General features: G+C 45.2%; 1 protein-coding gene across 1 annotated transcript in view; it reads right to left on the reverse strand.

The window, feature by feature from the left end:
- LOC125882480 (NXPE family member 3-like) overlaps positions 1-19,137 on the reverse strand; it is a 55,945-nt gene that overhangs the window by 24,933 nt on the left and 11,875 nt on the right. The window contains exons 2-3 of the mRNA XM_049566186.1: positions 6,286-6,372; positions 1,945-2,107 (exon numbers count right to left, since the gene is read on the reverse strand). The gene's annotated coding sequence lies outside the window, so the exon portion shown is untranslated. The remainder of the gene's footprint in view (positions 1-1,944; positions 2,108-6,285; positions 6,373-19,137) is intronic.

A 19,137-nucleotide genomic window follows, 5' to 3' on the forward strand; every position in this document is an offset into this window, starting at 1 on the left:
AAAAAAAAAATGATAAAGTTACACTAAAATTATGTGTGGCCAGGTGGGACATTCTGACTGGCCAGGGGCTGTCAGGACATAATTACCTGCAACACCGGAAGTAAAACGCTTTCTCCTCGCGGTCCGCTAAGACGCCAGGCATCGTGTTAGCATCTTGTTGTATTGCTGTGGCACTGCTGTCGGCCGAGCTGTCGCACTGAAGGGGAGGTAGCTGGTATGCACGAGCCAGGGGTTCGCAGTGTGAGGCCAGTTGCCAGACCCAGGTCCTGAGTTGTTTTTTGGATGTGTTTATGAGTGCACCGTAGCGAGTGACCGCCGAGCCAGTAATCTGCTCCAGTCCACTGTATGTGTTTCATTTTGAGCTTAGTTGCCCTGTGAGCCTTAAAGCACTATTGCACTTATAGTGCTAGTACGGTAGTGTTTGTCATTTGTGGAATAAGGTCCAGTTTGTGTCCTTTCTTTAAATTTCTATTTTTGTATTGTGTCAAAAAAAACTCCTTTTATATATTTTGCTGAAATTGTAATAAAGATTATTTTTATATAAGGGATTGACTGCTAGTCATTAAGAAGTATGACTCTTAAGTGATCTTATCGCAAGGTTATGTATAACAGAGCTTTCATACAGCTTTGTACACACATTGCTCTTGGATGGATTACTCGCGAATGCAGGGTTGCACAGAAATGCCACACATCACCTGAAAGCGCGGGACTAGACTTTCTGATGATACCACACATCATTGTGCTGTCATCCCATCACGCTATAAATCCAGATCAATTGTCCACAAAATAAAATCCTGATGAATTTCTTGACAATCCATTATACAGATCTTGTTATCAGTCACTTCGTATAGTAAGGAATATCGTATCTTACCACGTCTTAGGCTTGCGTGTGTTTCTCCCTGTCTATCCACATTTGTAGTCCAGCTTTCAAGATGCAAATATCTCCATATTGTCCAGTTGACATTCCATCAAACTTTGTATGATAAAACCAGCGCACCTCACCTTTGCGCACCCAAACAACTGAGGCCTAATTATGCATGCTGACAGGGCAGTAGTCACCATATACATTGAGGGGGAGTGTCCCTTTTTTTCACAAATCCAAGGTGGCAACCCTACCTTACACACTCAAATGTGTCTGTCAAACTGCCTGATTTAAAAATCAGTGAATTGAATATTGGTGAAAGAAAATGTAAGAACAAATTACTTTGAAGTGTGTTGGAAGAGAAGCTATTCCCTGATATCAAAAAATCAACAAAAATAAAGATAACTGATAATGAAGTGACGTTAACAGAGACATACTGTAGCTATCTTAAATGGCCAATTTCACCCAAAGCAAAAGAAATTCAGTTTAAAATAATAAACAATATTTATCCTGCTGCTGAAACTCTAAGGAAAAGGTTCAATTTCGAAGTAGATCCTTGTGTATTCTGTATGACAGAACACGAAACAATTGAACACTTATTCTTCTCCTGTTCGGTCACAATGCTTTTTTGGCAAGATGTTCATCATTGGTTAAATATTGGGATCAACAATTCTTTGTTTAATAAGTTTCAGATGATGATTTATATGGATGGTTTGTCAAAGAAGATATCCAAGATGGTGAACATAATTCTCATTATGGGAAAAATATCATATTCATAAGAACAGCAAACCCTCCATAGTCTGTTTTTAAAATTAAAGGGAAATTTTGGGTTATTTCAACCCGTCTCCTATCGTCCTAAATTTGTTTCAAGTGACTAGTGACATAGAAATAATAGTTAGCATGTTAGCCGTTAGCCTAGATACAGTCGTAGCGTAAGACCTGTTAAAACGTAAGTGAACGGGCAACCTTCAAGTGCAAAGTTAGTCCACTAAACAAGCTTTTTCTCCACAAAGACCACCTCATATCGTTAGGACAAATGTCAGAGAATATATAGAAAACGATATGTAAGGGTGTTGTCTTACCTTACCGGTGTGGTGCTATGTTTGTTTACCCCTTTAGCTCTGCTTTCCAAAGCGCGGCAACGCGTCTCGTGAGTGAGACACTGCAGCGAGCGGGTAGGTGTGTGTTTCTTCTCTGTAAACAAGATGGCGGCGGCACTCGTGCGGCTAGTAGGGCTGCACGATTCTGGAAAAAATGAGAATCACGATTTTTTGGCTTATAATTGAGCTCACGATTCTCTCACGATTTTTTTTTCAACATAAAGATTTATTGTGCTTATTTCCTGATACAAAAGGAAAAGTAACAAAAATTATAAATAAATAATAAAAAAATATCATTAAATAACAAAACCTATGACTGTGCCTGATACGAGAGACACAAGGCACATAAACTCTGGTCAGCAGAGAGGGAACACTCCTGTTTTTAGCTTAAATGCAACAGATGACAGCCTGACACTGACTGTAGAAACAATAAACTTTAGTCTCTTGTCTTCTCTTACAGCTTTTGAACAATTTTAACAATAATATCAATGTTGAACAACATTTTTCTGAGGTAGGTATTCCAGGCCTGGAATTAAGATATTTTTAGGGCAAAACAATATATGTGTTGAAAAAGAGTACTGAGTTTATTAAAACTGTAAACTGAACATTTGACTTTTCCACAAAATGCTGTGTGATAAATGTTATTATGTTATTACTGTTATGATAAAATAAAGTCTAAATGGACTAAGGAAGATCAAAATTAAACATTTCAACATCATGTATTGGCAGGAGTATTCACCTAACATAGCCTGCATATCTTTAATTATATAATTATTTATATGTCTCTATGTATATTTTTACATAAATCCCCAATATTTAATTTGCCTTTAAAAATATCCTCTTCCTTCATTTAATTTGACAATGTTTATTGTATTGTGTATTAATTCTCTACAGGATCTTGTATGTTCTTTAATGTGTGTTCAATTTATTAAAAGAAAAAAACAAAAAAACGTTTTGGTGAACCCTGCAGCAAAGTGAACCCTCTTCTCAGAGGACCTTTGTCCCATGAGAGCAGGCAGCTGCTCTCCGTCAAAGAGCATGGATACCAAGACAAAGAGCATGGATACCAAGAGGGGAAGCGCCGTTGAATTTTTGCCAACAGCCACTAGGGGCGCTGCAGTAGCGCTGCCGCCATTTCGGACTGTTGAGCTTGGACTGTTCCTCTCAGACAACATGCAAGATGTCAAGGAGAGAGGAGAAAAAAAAGTAAAAGAAAACAGTGTAGTGCAATTAACTGCAACAACTATCAGTGGAACACCCCGCACCTGGCCTTCTACCGTTTCCCGAAGGATCCCGACAGGTAAGAACTCCTGAGGTGTAAGTTTTAGTGTTTTAATATCAATTTAATATGCCAGTTTTGGAGGGAAGATAACCATAGGCGTTTCTAGCCCATTTTTGAAAACTGAAATTTAAATTGAATCCCAGCACCCCTAAAATTTGAGAGATGATTTTTTTTTTTTTTTTACTGTATGTCCCTTTTTAACAAGCTAGAAAAGTGTCAAAACCATACAGTACTTGGTTGCAACGTAATATTTTAACAACAAAAATACAGCAGCACCCCCCTTGCTTCAAAAATGGTTTGATCCACCCCATCCCTCCCACCTTTCCCCGACTCGGGCTCTGAGCGCTCTATCTGCACAGAGCAATGCGCTGCCTTTCAGAGTGTGTGATATGCAGTAGTGGCTTAAGTAGCTGGCTGAAACCAGGATATGTGGCACATTTCCTAACTTCTACCACTCAATACCAACACATTATTATCATTACCAGTCCTCATTTTTGCTGCATTTAATCGGAGGTCACTGTTTATGTTGTTAGGTAGGAGTTCGCTGACATTTTTCCTAGCTACAGGTGGTCAGTACCACTGTCCTCTGTTTGAATTGGAGTGAGAGAAGCTAGCTGTTGTGTCATGTGAATGTGTTAATATTAAAGCCAAGGTGCTACTGACTGGTTGCCCATTACCATTATAACTCCTATTGTATTTATTATTATTATTATTATTTTGTAGATTTCAATCACTTTTCTTTTTTGAAGTGTATTTTTATTTATGTATTTGTATTATATAATTCAGACTAGAAGGAAAAAGGCAGAGACAAACACTGAAAAAGTCAGTTACTGTTAATGTGTTAATGTTACATGTTGTGCATTGCATTTCAAATAAAAGTCCAAAAAATAAGTCCAAGGTCCATTTTTGGTATTTTTGGTACTCACTATAGGGGGCTGGTTTACTCCAGAAATATACATACTGTTTATGAGCTGCTGTATCAAAATGAGTTGTCTTCCCCCAGAAATTAGGGTTACGATATGTTTCTTTTATGATTCCAATCCATTCCTCTTTTGCTGCGGCTCAGCATTTAAATAACCTTTATCAGATTTGATGGTTTAGTCACACACTTTCCCAAAAAGTGTTGTGCTTTTCTTTCACAAATGTGGGAATGAAACTGAGTTAAAATGTACAAAACAGTTAAATTTATCTTGCCTGGCCGGGCAGCTCTCTGGGTGCTCAGCCCTAAACTTGACTTATTTTATCCTACTTGGTTCTATTTCTGCCTCTCTGGGAGCCTGAGCTCACCGCCCAACAGCCCACCGCATCCATCCACCCATCCATCCACCCCTCCCTCCCTCGCGGCCCCGCACATTTACCCCTGAGGCTCGGCTCTCTCTAACAGCGGAGCAGCCCTCCACATCCCTCCCTCGCCGCCCCGCACATATACTCCCGAGCCTCGGCGCCTCTCCTTGACCAACTAACCTGTAAAGCTACACTAAAATACTCTATGCTAACAATACAATTCGACAAATTACTAGCTATTCTCTCTGCTCTACTACTCTCTCTGCTCTGATCCAACCTACTCGCTACCAGTTTGATAACTGCGCTGTGGACAGAATGGTTTTATAGTAAGGGGAGGAGTAAAGGGAGGAGGGCAGGCTTTAGCGTGGATGGTTAGTGATGTCATTCGCCCCGAAAAAGAGTCATTCATGTAAATTCAGATGTAGTAACCAGGTTTCAAGCTGTAGAGGGCACTCCATACCACATTTTTAAAATAAAATGTAGATTTTCAACAGTTTGCACTCAACTGTCAAGATTTTGAGCAGGATCAGTCAGTAACACTACAACCAGAAACAATGATTATCAGCTGAAAAAAATGGTTTTAGGGTTTAGTTACTCTTTAAATATATATATATATATATATATATGACGGTGCCCCAGACTAACGTCCAAGAACACAAAATTGAAACCACAAAATATCTCCAACATGCTCATCCGTAGTGATCCAAGTGTCCTGAAGCCCCGACATAAAAAGTTGTTTTGAAAAACATCATTTGAACTCTGTTTTTAGCCTCACTGTAGCCTGTAGCTCTGACTCCTTCTCTGTGCTCCGCACTCACGTGTGTGCGCTCAGGGTGATCGGTGATGCACGGTCTCTGAAGAGCAGCAGTCTCGTCAGTACTGATGTCCAGATTCCAGGCATCACCAATTCCCAGTCTGTGCAGCAAAGACACTCATCTGCTGGTATTGCTTGGCATTTGAAACAACTACACCACCAGGTTTCCAGTGCTCGACTCCGGAATTCTGCAGCTGGCTGAGGGTTAGGCTCATAAGCGGCGGCTGCTTCGTCCAGTAGCCTGAGTTCCGTGTCCGTATACTCGGGCTCAAACAAATACGGCTCAACAACGAAATGCTGTTCCTCCTCAATTTCAAAGTCTTCAGACATGTTGGGCTGTCCTTTGCTAAAAGACTGTAATGCAAATTATCTTTTAGCTACTGTGGTTACTGTTGTCTCCCCCTGTGGTGCACATGTCACGTGATGTAAACACGGGTAAGCAAAGCTCATGCTTTTGCTGGTCTGCGCAAGCGCGCACACGTGAGTGCGGAGCACAGAGAAGCAGTCAGAGGTACAGGCTACAGTGAGGCTCAAAACAGAGTTCAAATGACGTTTTCCAAAACAACTGTTTATGTCGGGGCTTCAGGACACTTGGATCACTACGGATGAGCAGTACGGAGATACTTTGTGGTTTCAATTTTGTGGTCTTGGACGTTAGTCTGGGGCGCCGTCAGCCATTAGGTGTGCTAGCCGCTCCCCCCGCCGATCTCCGCAAGGGATGTGAGCACTCTAAAACTTCACCAGGGCCTTCCTCGGCATGAGGGTGAGTAAATAATGGCTGAATTTTCATTTTTGGGTGCACTATCCCTTTAATAAAACCAAGTAGGCTACAAGAAACAGATTAAACAAAATAAAAAAAGAGACAAGGGAAAAAAAACAAAGATAAAACAGTTACAAACTATAGACCAAACCGAAATATTGAGTAAAAAGACATGTCACCTACCTGAATCTTGGGGGAGGATGATTGGCACGGAGATGGAGAGTCGGTTGAGCTGCGCCTTGGCAAGTGCCAGCTGTGTCCGCTGTAGTACTGTCAAAATTGCTCAAAAATTATGTTCAAATATTCCTTCTAAAAATAACTCATAGGTTCGAACCATTCAAAAATTAAACAAATTAAACAATAAATAAATAAAACAATTATCTATAACATTACGTTATAAACGACCGCGGATCTCTCGCTCGCCCCCCCCCTCTGACCCGTCCCACACCGCCCATGGAAGTGCTGCGAATAGCCTTGAATTGCCGAGAAGCGAAGCCAGTTTCCTTTCGGTGCCCATGTTAACCAATTGTGTCATCCACACCGGCTACACTGCGCCGTGCAGCTCCGTGGCCGGCTTGCGCCCTGCAGCGATCGTTTCGTTTTGTCTATTTTCTGCACGAGCCGCGAGTGAATGTGTCAAGTCGGGTGATGGAGACAACAGCTGGGAGCAGAACCGCTTGTCGACCAGCATGAAGAAATGCGCGTCTGATGTGAACGGAAGTGTTCCGGCTCGCGCGGGAATTTCGGTGCACTTCCGCGGGCGTTGTAGCCTTATGCAGTGCGTTCAGTGCAGCGGCCCAGGCCAACGCCCACTCGCAAAGAGGACAGCTGTGGTGGTGTTTTTTTTTTCTCCACAATCGAATATCAATTTTCACATTCGAAGGTCCATTTTTTTTTCAAATTCGAATTTAAATTCTAATTTAGAAAATTCGTTGACAGCCCTACTCCGCTGCAGCTCCAACTTCTCCCGCTTTAATTCTACCATCTCCTGCTGGAGGGCAGTGGATCTTTCCAGCTGGCGCTCGATCCGACGCAGCACGGCTAGCTTCTCCCTCTCGAGGCCCACGAGTGTCTCACTGCAGGTGCAGGTGGTAATAGAGGGCCGCCGGGTGAGGCCACCCCGCATGCAGACGCTGGTCCTTGCTGGTGCAGGTTGGCGGATGGGGACAGGCCTTGAGCTTGAGAGTGTGCAGGGGACGTCTTCATCGGGCAGGCTGATGCTGAGGGGCAGGGAGGTGCGTTGAGCTGCTCTGGCCCCGCTCCCAGATGGCTCATCCTCACCCGAGTCACAGTGACTGTCTTAATGTGTGCACCTATACCCATAGGTCATTTTATATCTGTGTAAATGGATGTAGGCCTAATTGCTACTTGGATACACCTGTTACCTGTAATTACACACACGTGCAGCAGGAAATTAGTGCTTTGGGTAGCAGCTGTGTGTTTTCACACATCTGCACATATACAGTACAGGCCAAAAGTTTGGACACACCTTCTCATTCAATGCATTTTCTTTATTTTCATGACTATTTACATTGTAGATTCTCACTGAAGGCATCAAAACTATGAATGAACACATGTGGAGTTATGCACTTAACAAAAAAAGGTGAAATAACTGAAAACATGTTTTATATTCTAGTTTCTTCAAAATAGCCACCCTTTGCTCTGATTACTGCTTTGCACACTCTTGGCATTCTCTCCATGAGCTTCAAGAGGTAGTCACCTGAAATGGTTTCCACTTCACAGGTATGCCTTATCAGGGTTAATTAGTGGAATTCCTTGCTTTATCAATGGGGTTGGGACCATCAGTTGTGTTGTGCAGAAGTCAGGTTAATACACAGCCGACAGCCCTATTGGACAACTGTTAAAATTCATATTATGGCAAGAACCAATCAGCTAACTAAAGAAAAACGAGTGGCCATCATTACTTTAAGAAATGAAGGTCAGTCAGTCTGGAAAATTGCAAAAACTTTCAATGTGTCCCCAAGTGGAGTCGCAAAAACCATCAAGCGCTACAACGAAACTGGCACACATGAGGACCGACCCAGGAAAGGAAGACCAAGAGTCACCTCTGCTTCTGAGGATAAGTTCATCCGAGTCACCAGCCTCAGAAATCGCAAGTTAACAGCAGCTCAGATCAGAGACCAGATGAATGCCACACAGAGTTCTAGCAGCAGACCCATCTCTAGAACAACTGTTAAGAGGAGACTGCGCGAATCAGGACTTCATGGTCAAATAGCTGCTAGGAAACCACTGCTAAGGAGAGGCAACAAGCAGAAGAGATTTGTTTGGGCCAAGAAACACAAGGAATGGACATTAGACCAGTGGAAATCTGTGCTTTGGTCTGATGAGTCCAAATTTGAGATCTTTGGTTCCAACCGCCGTGTCTTTGTGAGACGCAGAAAAGGTGACGGATGGATTCCACATGCCTGGTTCCCACTGTGAAGCATGGAGGAGGAGGTGTGATGGTGTGGGGTGTTTGCTGGTGACACTGTTGGGGATTTATTCAAAATTGAAGGCACACTGAACCAGCATGGCTACCACAGCATCCTGCAGCGACATGCCATCCCATCCGGTTTGCGTTTAGTTGGACGATCATTTATTTTTCAACAGGACAATGACCCCAAACACACCTCCAGGCTGTGTAAGGGCTATTTGACCAAGAAGGAGAGTGATGGAGTGCTGCGGCAGATGACCTGGCCTCCACAGTCACCGGACCTGAACCCAATGGAGATGGTTTGGGGTGAGCTGGACCGCAGAGTGAAGGCAAAGGGGCCAACAAGTGCTAAACACCTCTGGGAACTCCTTCAAGACTGTTGGAAAACCATTTCAGGTGACTACCTCTTGAAGCTCATGGAGAGAATGCCAAGAGTGTGCAAAGCAGTAATCAGAGCAAAGGGTGGCTATTTTGAAGAAACTAGAATATAAAACATGTTTTCAGTTATTTCACCTTTTTTTGTTAAGTACATAACTCCACATGTGTTCATTCATAGTTTTGATGCCTTCAGTGAGAATCTACAATGTAAATAGTCATGAAAATAAAGAAAACGCATTGAATGAGAAGGTGTGTCCAAACTTTTGGCCTGTACTGTATGTCACATTAACTCTTTTACAACTGTCAGCGTGCTGCCTGTGTGTTTTCATAGTTTATACCTGGCGTTTCCTCTGATTCTCAGTGTAGATTTATAGGCTATAGTCCATAAATCTGTCAATTTTGTCCTTCCATGAACTGGTCATGTTAAGATGATCATTAGCAGAGACACAATGTTGATGAATGCAAGTAGGATATAATGTGGTCAGGATACAATGCAGGTCCTGTCACGTATTGTAGTTATAACAATGATGTGTGTAATGACAAAGACGGAGATTCAATTTCAATTTTGACTCTGTTTACTGGCTTCTTACTCTGCATGTATTACAGGTCATTCAACAGGTATGTAACTTAACAGTGCCTGTTAAACCTTACTCTTATTCAACTCAGGGATACTTCAACCATTAGCTTTCAGGTCCTTGTAACGACCTCAGACACGAAACTGGTGGACTCAAATGCACGACTCAAGTAGTGGTTGGTATAACAAAAGTATTTTACTTGGCAAGAATTCAATCAAAACAAAACCACTCACAATGAAGATTAAAGTACAAAGAAAAACACTCACTAGGAGGATCAAAAATTATCACAAAACTTAAATCAAACCTGATAACTTGAAAACCTGGCTGGGACGTTTAACGAGACTATCACACAGACTGAACAAGACGAACTGGCAACAAGACAAAGGGAGACAAGGACTATTTATACATGAGGTAGGGGAAAACAGGTGAAACCAATCAGGGGCGGGGTAGACAATCACAATGGCAGGAAATTCACACAAAGGGAGGAAGTCAGGGTCTGAAACGAGAGGGAAAAGGTGAGTACAAAATAAAACAGGAAGTGCACGACGAGACTAGACATGAGTGACTTTAACTTAACATAAAGTGCTCATGACAACAAAGGACTAAACATGAAACTAAACTAAGGCATGACATATAACATGAAGCACTAAACATGAACATGAATAAAATTAACATACTTGACAAGACACAACAGTACCCCCTCTAGGGCCGACTCCTGACGGCCCAGGAGCCTCTGGGTGGCGGGCATAAAAGTCCATGATCAGACTTTTGTCCATGATGAAACGTGACGTGATCCATGAACGCTCTTCTGGACTGTAACCCTCCCAGTCCACCAAGACCTGTTTTCCACGGCCACGGTTGCGGACTGCCAGGAGCTTCCTGACAGTATACACAGGGCCGCCATCGATGATCTGGGGGGGTGGAGGGGGAGCGGAGGCGGGCACCAGAGCGCTTCCCTGACATGGAATGTGGAGTGGACCTTTAATGACCTGGGAAGGTGTAGACGCACGGAATGACTTTTGATATGGGCAATGAACCCACAAACCTCGGAGCCAGCTTCCTGGAATGGACGTGAAGGGGCAAGTCTTTGGTGGCAAGCCACACCTCTGGCCTGGCCTGTAGGGAGGAGCTGGTTGTCAGCGTTGGTCTGCCGCCGCTTTCATCTGGGCCGAACTCCGGAGGAGTATCCGCCGAGCACTGGCCCAAATCCGGTGACAGCGTCTGACCATGGTGTGACCTGAGGGGACTGTGACCTCCTTCTCATTGGCCGGGAACAGGGGAGGCTGGTAGCCGTTGATACACTGGAAGGGTGAGAGGACCGTGGCAGCCGAGAGAAGAGTATTGTGGGCGTATTCGACCCAGGTGAGGTGTTCACTCCAGGTGGCGTGGTTCTGGGAGACAAGGCATCGTAGGCAGGTCTTGAGCTCCTGGTTGAGGCGTTCGGTCTGACCATTGGACTGCGGGTGGTTGCCGGAGGACATGCTGATGGTGGCGCCGAAGAGCTGGCAAAACTCCTTCCAAAAACGTGATACAAACTGTGGTCCTCTGTCTGAAATGATATCACTGAGGAAACCATGGATCCTGAAGACATGACTCATCATGACCTCTGCTATCTCCTTAGCAGAGGGTAACTTGGCAAGGGAAATGAAATGTGCCATTTTAGAGAAGCAGTCGACCACTGTAAGGATGGTCGTGTTACCTCTTGAAGGTGGCAGTCCGGTCACAAAGTCCATGGAAATGTGGGACCATGGCCGTTGAGGAACAGGCAGCGGGTGAAGTAGGCTCATTTGGGCCTGAGGCGAGGTCTTATTTTGGGCACATACTGGACAGGCCGACACGTACTCGGAGACTGCCTTCTCCATGGCCGGCCACCAGAACCGCTGCTTGATCACGTACATGGTTCGCTTGACACCTGGATGGCATGTGAGCATGGACGTGTGAGCCCAGTGGATTACCTTGGAGCGTAATGACACAGGGACAAACAAACGGTTATGTGGACACCCACTAGGTGCCGGAGTCACAACATTTGCCTGCTTCACATCAGATTCTATCTGCCATGAAACCGCTCCAACTATACAGTTCAGTGAAAGGATTGTTTCAGGCTCTTTGGCAATGGGTTCAGGGTCATAAAGGTGGGACAAAGCATCTGGCTTAGCATTTTGTGAGCCTGGTCGAAAAGATAGCGTGAAGTTGAACCTGTTAAAGAACAGGATCCATCTGACCTGATGTGAATTGAGTCTCTTGGCTTTCCTGATGTATTCCAGGTTCTTATGGTCTGTCCATACTAGAAAAGGTTGCTCCACTCCCTCCAACCAGTGTCTCCACTCTTCAAGCGCTGCCTTGACAGCCAACAGTTCTTTGTTTCCCACATCATAATTTCTTTCTGCAGGAGTCAACTTACGCGACAGATAGACGCAGGGGTGCATCCTGTTGTCCTTGGCAGACCTCTGGGACAACACCGCCCCAATACCCTCGTTGGACGTGTCAACCTCAACCACAAACTGCCGTTGAGTGTCAGGAACGGTGAGTACCGGTGCTGTGGTGAACCTTTCTTGAGGCACTGGAAAGCTTTCTCGGCCTGGGGGGTCCACTGAAATGATACCTTGGAGGAGGTGAGAGCATGCAGGGGTGCGGCCACAGAACTGAAGTTACAAATAAACTTTCTGTAAAAGCTGGCAAACCCCAGGAACTGCTGTACCTTTTTCCTGCTGTCCAGAGTTGGCCAATTGGCCACAGCACTGACCTCTACAGCCCAGAGATGGAGTAGAGGCGCCCATTGGGGATGTGCGCGCCAGGTAGCAGGTCAATGGCACAGTCGAAAGGTTGATGAGGAGGGAGTGACATTGCTTTCGTCTTGTTAAAGACTTCTTTTAAGTCATGATAACATGAGGGTACCTTAGATAAGTCTGGGTAGTCAGAGTCGTTGCCTGAGCTTAGTTCAGTCACTGGAGCCTCAGAGATGTCAGTCCGTGTCACATGATTAGCTTTACATGAGTGTTCACACTCTTCTCCCCACCCCTTAATTTTTCCTGAGCACCAATCAGTGTGAGGGTTATGTTTTTTCAGCCATGGAAACCCCAGAATCAGCGGATGCTGTGCTGAGTCAAACAAGTGAAATTGTATGATCTCTGTGTGGTTGTCATTCAAAGTTACCTGAATAGGTTCAGTACAACGTGTCACTTTAAACAATAAATGACCATCCAAGGCACTTGCATTAATAGGATGAGTCAGCGGAACAGTCTTAACCTGGTTCTGTCAGGCTAGATTTCAGTCCATGAGACTTTCGTCTGCCCCAGAGTCAATTAACACCCCTTGAGTTACAGTCTGGTTGTTTATGGAAAGTTTTACTTGGGTCAGTGATCAAGGAGGAAAGGCAGAGACAAGCCTGCTCACCAGTGCCCTTCTCCTGGCTGGTGAGCTCGATCTTTTCCTGGACAGGTGGCGAGTTGGTGGCCCAGTTGTCCGCAGTAGAAGCAGCACCCCTCCTGCAGATGGTGCTGTCTCTCCTCTGGAGAGATCTTGGTCCTCCCCAGCTGCATTGGCTCCTCCGATGCATATGGTGGTGCTGTCTTCCTGAAACCTGCCGACGTGGGGGATGAAGAAGTCCTTGAAGGCTGCATCCCTGGAGTGCACCCCCAGTAATTGGGAGGAGGAACTGCAGTTCGACGCCACTCTCTCTCCCTCTCTCGGAGCCTGTTGTCCACACGAATTGACATGGCTATGATGGCTTCTAGATCCTGGGTGAGCTCTAAGAGCGCTAAATGATCTTTAATGGGTTCTGAGAGTCAATTCATAAAAGCGTCTATTAACGTTGGTGTGTTCCACCCGCTATCTGCAGCTACAGTGCGGAACTCAATGGCATAATCGACTACTTGACGGTGATGCTGCTTGATCTGCATGAGGGCCCGAGAGGCTTCACTGGAAGGTGAGGTGTGATCAAATATTTTGCTCATGGTAGCTTGGAAAACTGTGAGTGACTGGCAGATGTTAGAGTCTCTGGACCATTCAGCAGTGGCCCAAGCGGCAGCTCTGCCAGTTAAATGGGACACAATGAATGCCACTTTAGCCTGGTCTGACACAAAAGCTGCTGGATTGTGCCTAAAGTGCAGGTCACACTGGACTAAGAAAATTCTAGTCACCTGAGTCCCCTGAAAACTTTTCCAGGGGGGCCAAACACAGAGACAATGGAGCAGCATGATTCATGGTTGGTGCAGCAGTAGGCTTCTCAGCAGGTGGTGTCACTGAAGGTGCAGTCCCCAGGTGATTGAGGACTTGGTGTAGTTGCCCTGCCAGGTGGTTTACTTGAGTGGTGACTGAGGCTTGAAACTCCTCCTGATGCTCTGTGAGGTCCTTCACGCCACGGCTGATTGTGCTCAGCTGTGCCTCGTGCTGATACATTGGTGCCCTGTGGAGAGAGGGCGGTTTGGAGTTTCTTTGGGTCGGCTGAGTCCATACTTGTGCCAGTTTGTTCTGTAACGACCTCAGACACAAAACTGGTGGACTCAAATGCACGACTGAAGCAGTGGTTGGTATAACAAAAGTATTTTACTTGGCAAGAATTCAAGCAAAACAAAACCACTCACAATGAGGATCAAAGTACAAAGAAAAACACTCACTTGGAGGATCAAAAATGATCACAAAACTTAAATCAAACCTGATAACTTGAAAACCTGACTGGGACGTTTAACTGAGACTATCACACAGACTGAACAAAACGAACTGGCAACAAGACATTGGTTGACATTGGCTGATTGGTTTCACCTGTTTTCCCCTACCTCATGTATAAAGTAGGGGAAAACAGGTGAAACCAATCAGGGGCGGGGTAGACAATCACAATGGCGGGAAATTCACACAAAGGGAGGAAGTCAGGGTCTGAAACGAGAGGGGAAAGGTGAGCACAAAATAAAACAGGAAGTGCATGACGACGCTAGACATGAGTTACTTTAACTTAACATAAAGTGCACAAACATAACTGATAATATGCATTGTTGCTTTCCACTCCATAAGTACACTACTTATAAAGTAACATTAACTCAATAACACAACTCCGCAATTCTCAACTTTCTGTAATTTACAGTGAGTAACGATTTGGAGGTTTATTCAGTCTACAACAGGTGCTGGCATCCCCATAGTTGTGTCTGCTGGTTCACCAGTAGCTGCTGGGAAGTCTTCCTGTTCAGTAACATTCTGTTCTGGAAAACTGTCCTCTCTGCTCTTCAGCAGGTGCCGCCTGTTTCTCCTAAAGGTGCTGCCTTCAGGTGTCTGGATCACAAAAGACCTCAGCTGAACATGGCTATGTTTCACACCAGGATATCGTCCATGACGTTCACAACTCCTTCTAAGTCCTCCAGTCTCTAAGCAATGCACTTCTGGAAAACTTCTGGAGCTGATGAGACACCAAAAGGAAGCTGTGTGAATCGGTACCTACTGAAAAGTGTGTTAAAGGTCCACAACTTAGAACTGTCCTCAACTAGCTGTATTTGCCAAAACCCATGGTTTGCGTCCAACACAGAAAAGATCTTTGCATTTGGCATTTCTGCCACAACCTTCTCTACTGTCTGCAGAGGGCAGTGTCCCCTTTTTATGTCTTTATTGAGATCTTCAGGGTCTATGCAGATTCTCAAGTTCTTGACCATGCGGTTAACCCAGTCAGTGGGCTCAGCTTGTTTTTCAACCATGTCAAGTTTCTCCATCCTGTCCAGTTCAGTTTTGACTTGGTCTTTCAGTGCTAACAACACTTTTCTGGGAGGGTGAATAACCAGAGCGACTGCTGGATCTATCTGAATGTGATGCTGTCCCAGTACACATCCCAACCCAGTGAACACGTCTTTATATTCTCTCAGGATGTCTGTTTCCACTTCTTTGTCCAGTCTGTAGACTCTTTTTATAAGTCCCATTTCTGTGCAAGAATCCCCTCCTAGGACAGCTGGTAAGTCAGCTCCTATTATCTGGAACTTCAACTCATGCACTTTAGTTTTGTGCTCACATTACAGTTTTGCCATGCCCAGTGGCACCACTCTGTGGCGGGAATATCTCACTAACTTGGAGCTGGACTCAAGTAGTGGCGCATTGTCAGCCACTTCCTGAAAGGTTGAAAGAGGTAGCACATTGCAACCTGCACCAGTATCTAACCTGAACGTGCACTTTTGATCATTCACTTTGATTTCTTCAGTCCATTTTTTCTGTTTTGTTTCTATGGTAGCTCCTTTTTTCAGTCTGAGGCCTCTAGATTCCCTGCGCGGCGCAGGGTGGCAAACCCCGCGCAGAGCTAGTTTCGAGCAGCGCAACCCAAGGCGCGCTCAGTTTGTTAGTTTGGCAGACCGAGGTGCGCTGAGATGGGTGTGGCGGCGCAGCAGTGGGAGATGTCGACAGATCCAGCTTGGCGCAGTGACAGTTTCATGCCAAAAGGCTTCGACGAAGGTGCACTAAAAGCTCCCCAGCTGAAACCAGGTCTACTGTCAGCGCAGGTGGAGCACAGCCGGTGTAAGCCGAAGTTTGGCTGACCGGCGGACAGTGTGCACACGTCACCAAAACCTCACAGGCAGGTTTCCAGAATGTCAGGCACATTAACAATGCAATAAATACCCCAAAAAAACACTATCCAATGCAACTATCTGCATTCAGCACACAAATGTACCTATCGACTGTCCCGTCACATCTGATGTCAGATCAAAGGGGATTGGCACCGTTTGGCACATTTGGCACGTGTAATGGAAACCCAACCTGATTTGATTAACACAGCTGCAAACTAATGAGTTCACATCCCTCTTAGCCAACCACAAACAGCCACAGCATCAGATAGGGAGTTATATATTCAGCATCTGTCATCTTAGAAAAGTCAAAAGAAAAGAAACAGAGTGAGACTGCGAGAGAGAGTGCGTGCGCGCACGAGAGAAATGCTGTCAACAAATTGTAGCCTAAGTTATGTTCGGTGTCTTAAGGGTTTACGTGCTTTATGTGATTGCCTATACAAATGTTAAAATGTTCTTGCTTAATGTGATCTACAAAGATGGAGTACATTATTGCGAGGAGGAGGACTTACGCAGAGAGGGTGTACCGTCAAAGGACATCCTATTTGGGCATGACGGAGCTGGAATACGGGTGGGCCACATGAATAATGACTGGAATACCGCCGTGTCCAGTGTAATTGTAATTTCATGTCGTACTCTTTTTCATTATTCAGGAACAAATTACATCTACCCCGCAAGGTGGTCCAAGTGGTGACGCGCATCATGGCCTCTGATGCGCACCCCGGTGGCACCTGTGCTCTCCCTGTTGCTGTAAAGGTGACAGTGGCTCTGACGTTCTTCGCCACCGGGTCTTTCCAGCACACCTTGGCCGCGGTGGCGGGGATCAGTTCGGCTATAGACGAATTCCCAATAAAAACAGTACAGTAAGTGGGTCCATGTCATTGGTTCGACATCCCATTAGTCCGACTGTCCGCGGTGCTGAACGGCTCGCAGCGGGCGTATGGTGCGCTGCGACTGGCTTGAGGCGGAGCAGGCTCACGGCTTATGTGTTTGTCACTTTCTTTTTCATTTTAACCCACGCCATGATCTTTTCCTGACCCTAACCAAGTAGTTTTTATACCTAAACCTAACCAGACCTTAACCACAGGGCATCATGATGATTTTGGAATGGACTTCGGAACAATGAGTTTAATATGGTCGGAACAATGGGATGTCGAACCAATGAGCTGTCGAACCAATGGGCAGTTCCCCAATAAGTTAAGTATTCTCTTCATTACACAATGACTAGCATTCAGGATAGCATAGCCTAACAACTAACTTAAACCTAGTTATCGCTACTCGCTAACATTAGCTATGTAATGTTAACGCTAATGCTGTAACGTTAATCTTGTGCAACCCATAAATCAGTTTCCAAGCCAGTGTTTACAACTTTCAATGCAAGTTGGTCCCAGTGCATGGTAAATACTGTTGCCTGTTACAGGCAGGTGTCCTAATAACAATCTATGAACCACACAACTAAGGTTGCAGCAAATAAAATAGCTTATGTTAGTCAGGGCACTTAGCTTAACCTCGACTTATCCAAATGGAGTCCGAGCTGTCCAGTCTGAGGTCTGAACTCCACCACATTGAGAACCTCCTGGATGTTGTCCTCCAGAGGCAAACTCTGCTCCTTTCCCGGCTACATGTGCTGCAGCAGGACGTGCCCCACAGCCCTGTGTGTCCGGCAAATACCGAAAATCCAGGTCCATCGGCTGCTCATCCTCTTTCCTGGACGTCTGTTGTGAAGAAACAGAGAAGGATTTCTCTCCCGCTGTTCTCACCGGATGGAGATGAGGACCTGATCCTGCTGTCAAACTTTTTTACACCGCTGGAAAAGCTAACAGAGCTAGCGGTTCCATCGACTGCTCCGGAGCAGCTTATCCCGACTCGCTCCAACATAAAAGGAAAGTGTCGTAAATCCCCAATGAGCCCAGAATCTCGTGGAAAAACGCCATCGATGTTTCTCTCCCCCTGCTGTCTTAAACTCCAAGCGTGCTACTGCTGGTCCCCTGCCATCGTCTCACCTGCCCACTCACCAGGTGCACCTGTCTCAATCGACTCCTGGCCAGAGCGTAATCCCAGCAAATGCCGCTAGCAGCATTCAGCAACATCTCTCCTCCAAACTCTCTGTCTACAGTGGCAGTTGCAAGAACAGGCAACCTGAGATCCTCATATTTGGCAACTCCATAAAAAGATCCATTGAGCTTCCAGGCACAATCACTTACAGCCTTCCTGATGCCAAACTTGCAGATCTCAATGAACTGACCCCAGTGCTCACAGACCTCCACTCTTCTGTCCACATGCTAATTGTACATGTGTGTACTAATGACGTCATGATCAGACAATCAATCGCACTCCGCAATCAACTAGAGTCTGTCGCGGTTACAATCCAGAGCCTTGGTAAAACCTGCAATTTTTCTGGTCCCATGCTCACTACTTTAAAGAGCCCTGAACGTTTCAGTCGTTTATACGGTGTACATGAATGGCTGAAATCCTTTTGCACCGCAACTGGGCATGGCTTTATCAGTAACTTTGACTATTTTTGGACCAGACATGACCTCTACAAACCTGATGGCCTGCATCCAAACCAAAAAGGCACTAAACAGCTCATACAAAATTTCATAAACCATATTGCTTTTAACTCTGACTGATACATACCTCAGCATGCAGTATCTTTCTCCGGGTCCTGCTGATCTCTTCCTCCAAAACATACCCACCAGGATCTCATTTAATCGTGCCACCTCCCAACCCAGTTGTATGACTACAAGAGCAAATCTAGTTCCCATCCCACTCTCTCTAACACATAAGCCTGACTTCACTTCAGCTCATCACCAGTCTCACCCTTCAACTGTTACTGCTGAGGTCCCTTGCAAACAAGTCCTTTTTGTGCCAGGATTTCATCATGTCTAACAATATTGACTTCTTCTTTGTCACAGTGTCCTGGTTAAGCCCTGGTTATACTATTCCACTTACTGAAACATGTCCCCCTAACTATTCATGTCTCAGCCAACCCAGACTGTCTGGTCGTGGAGGTGGGGTAGCTGTTATCTTTAATAATAAATATAAATGCTCCCCTGTCTCTCTCAATACTTTCTCCTCCTTTGAGTCTTTGGGTTTTCTGTTAAATGGCCAACACCCC

Source organism: Epinephelus fuscoguttatus, linkage group LG22 (assembly GCF_011397635.1).
Source record: "Epinephelus fuscoguttatus linkage group LG22, E.fuscoguttatus.final_Chr_v1".
In the NCBI taxonomy this organism is placed as follows: Eukaryota; Metazoa; Chordata; class Actinopteri; order Perciformes; family Serranidae; genus Epinephelus; species Epinephelus fuscoguttatus.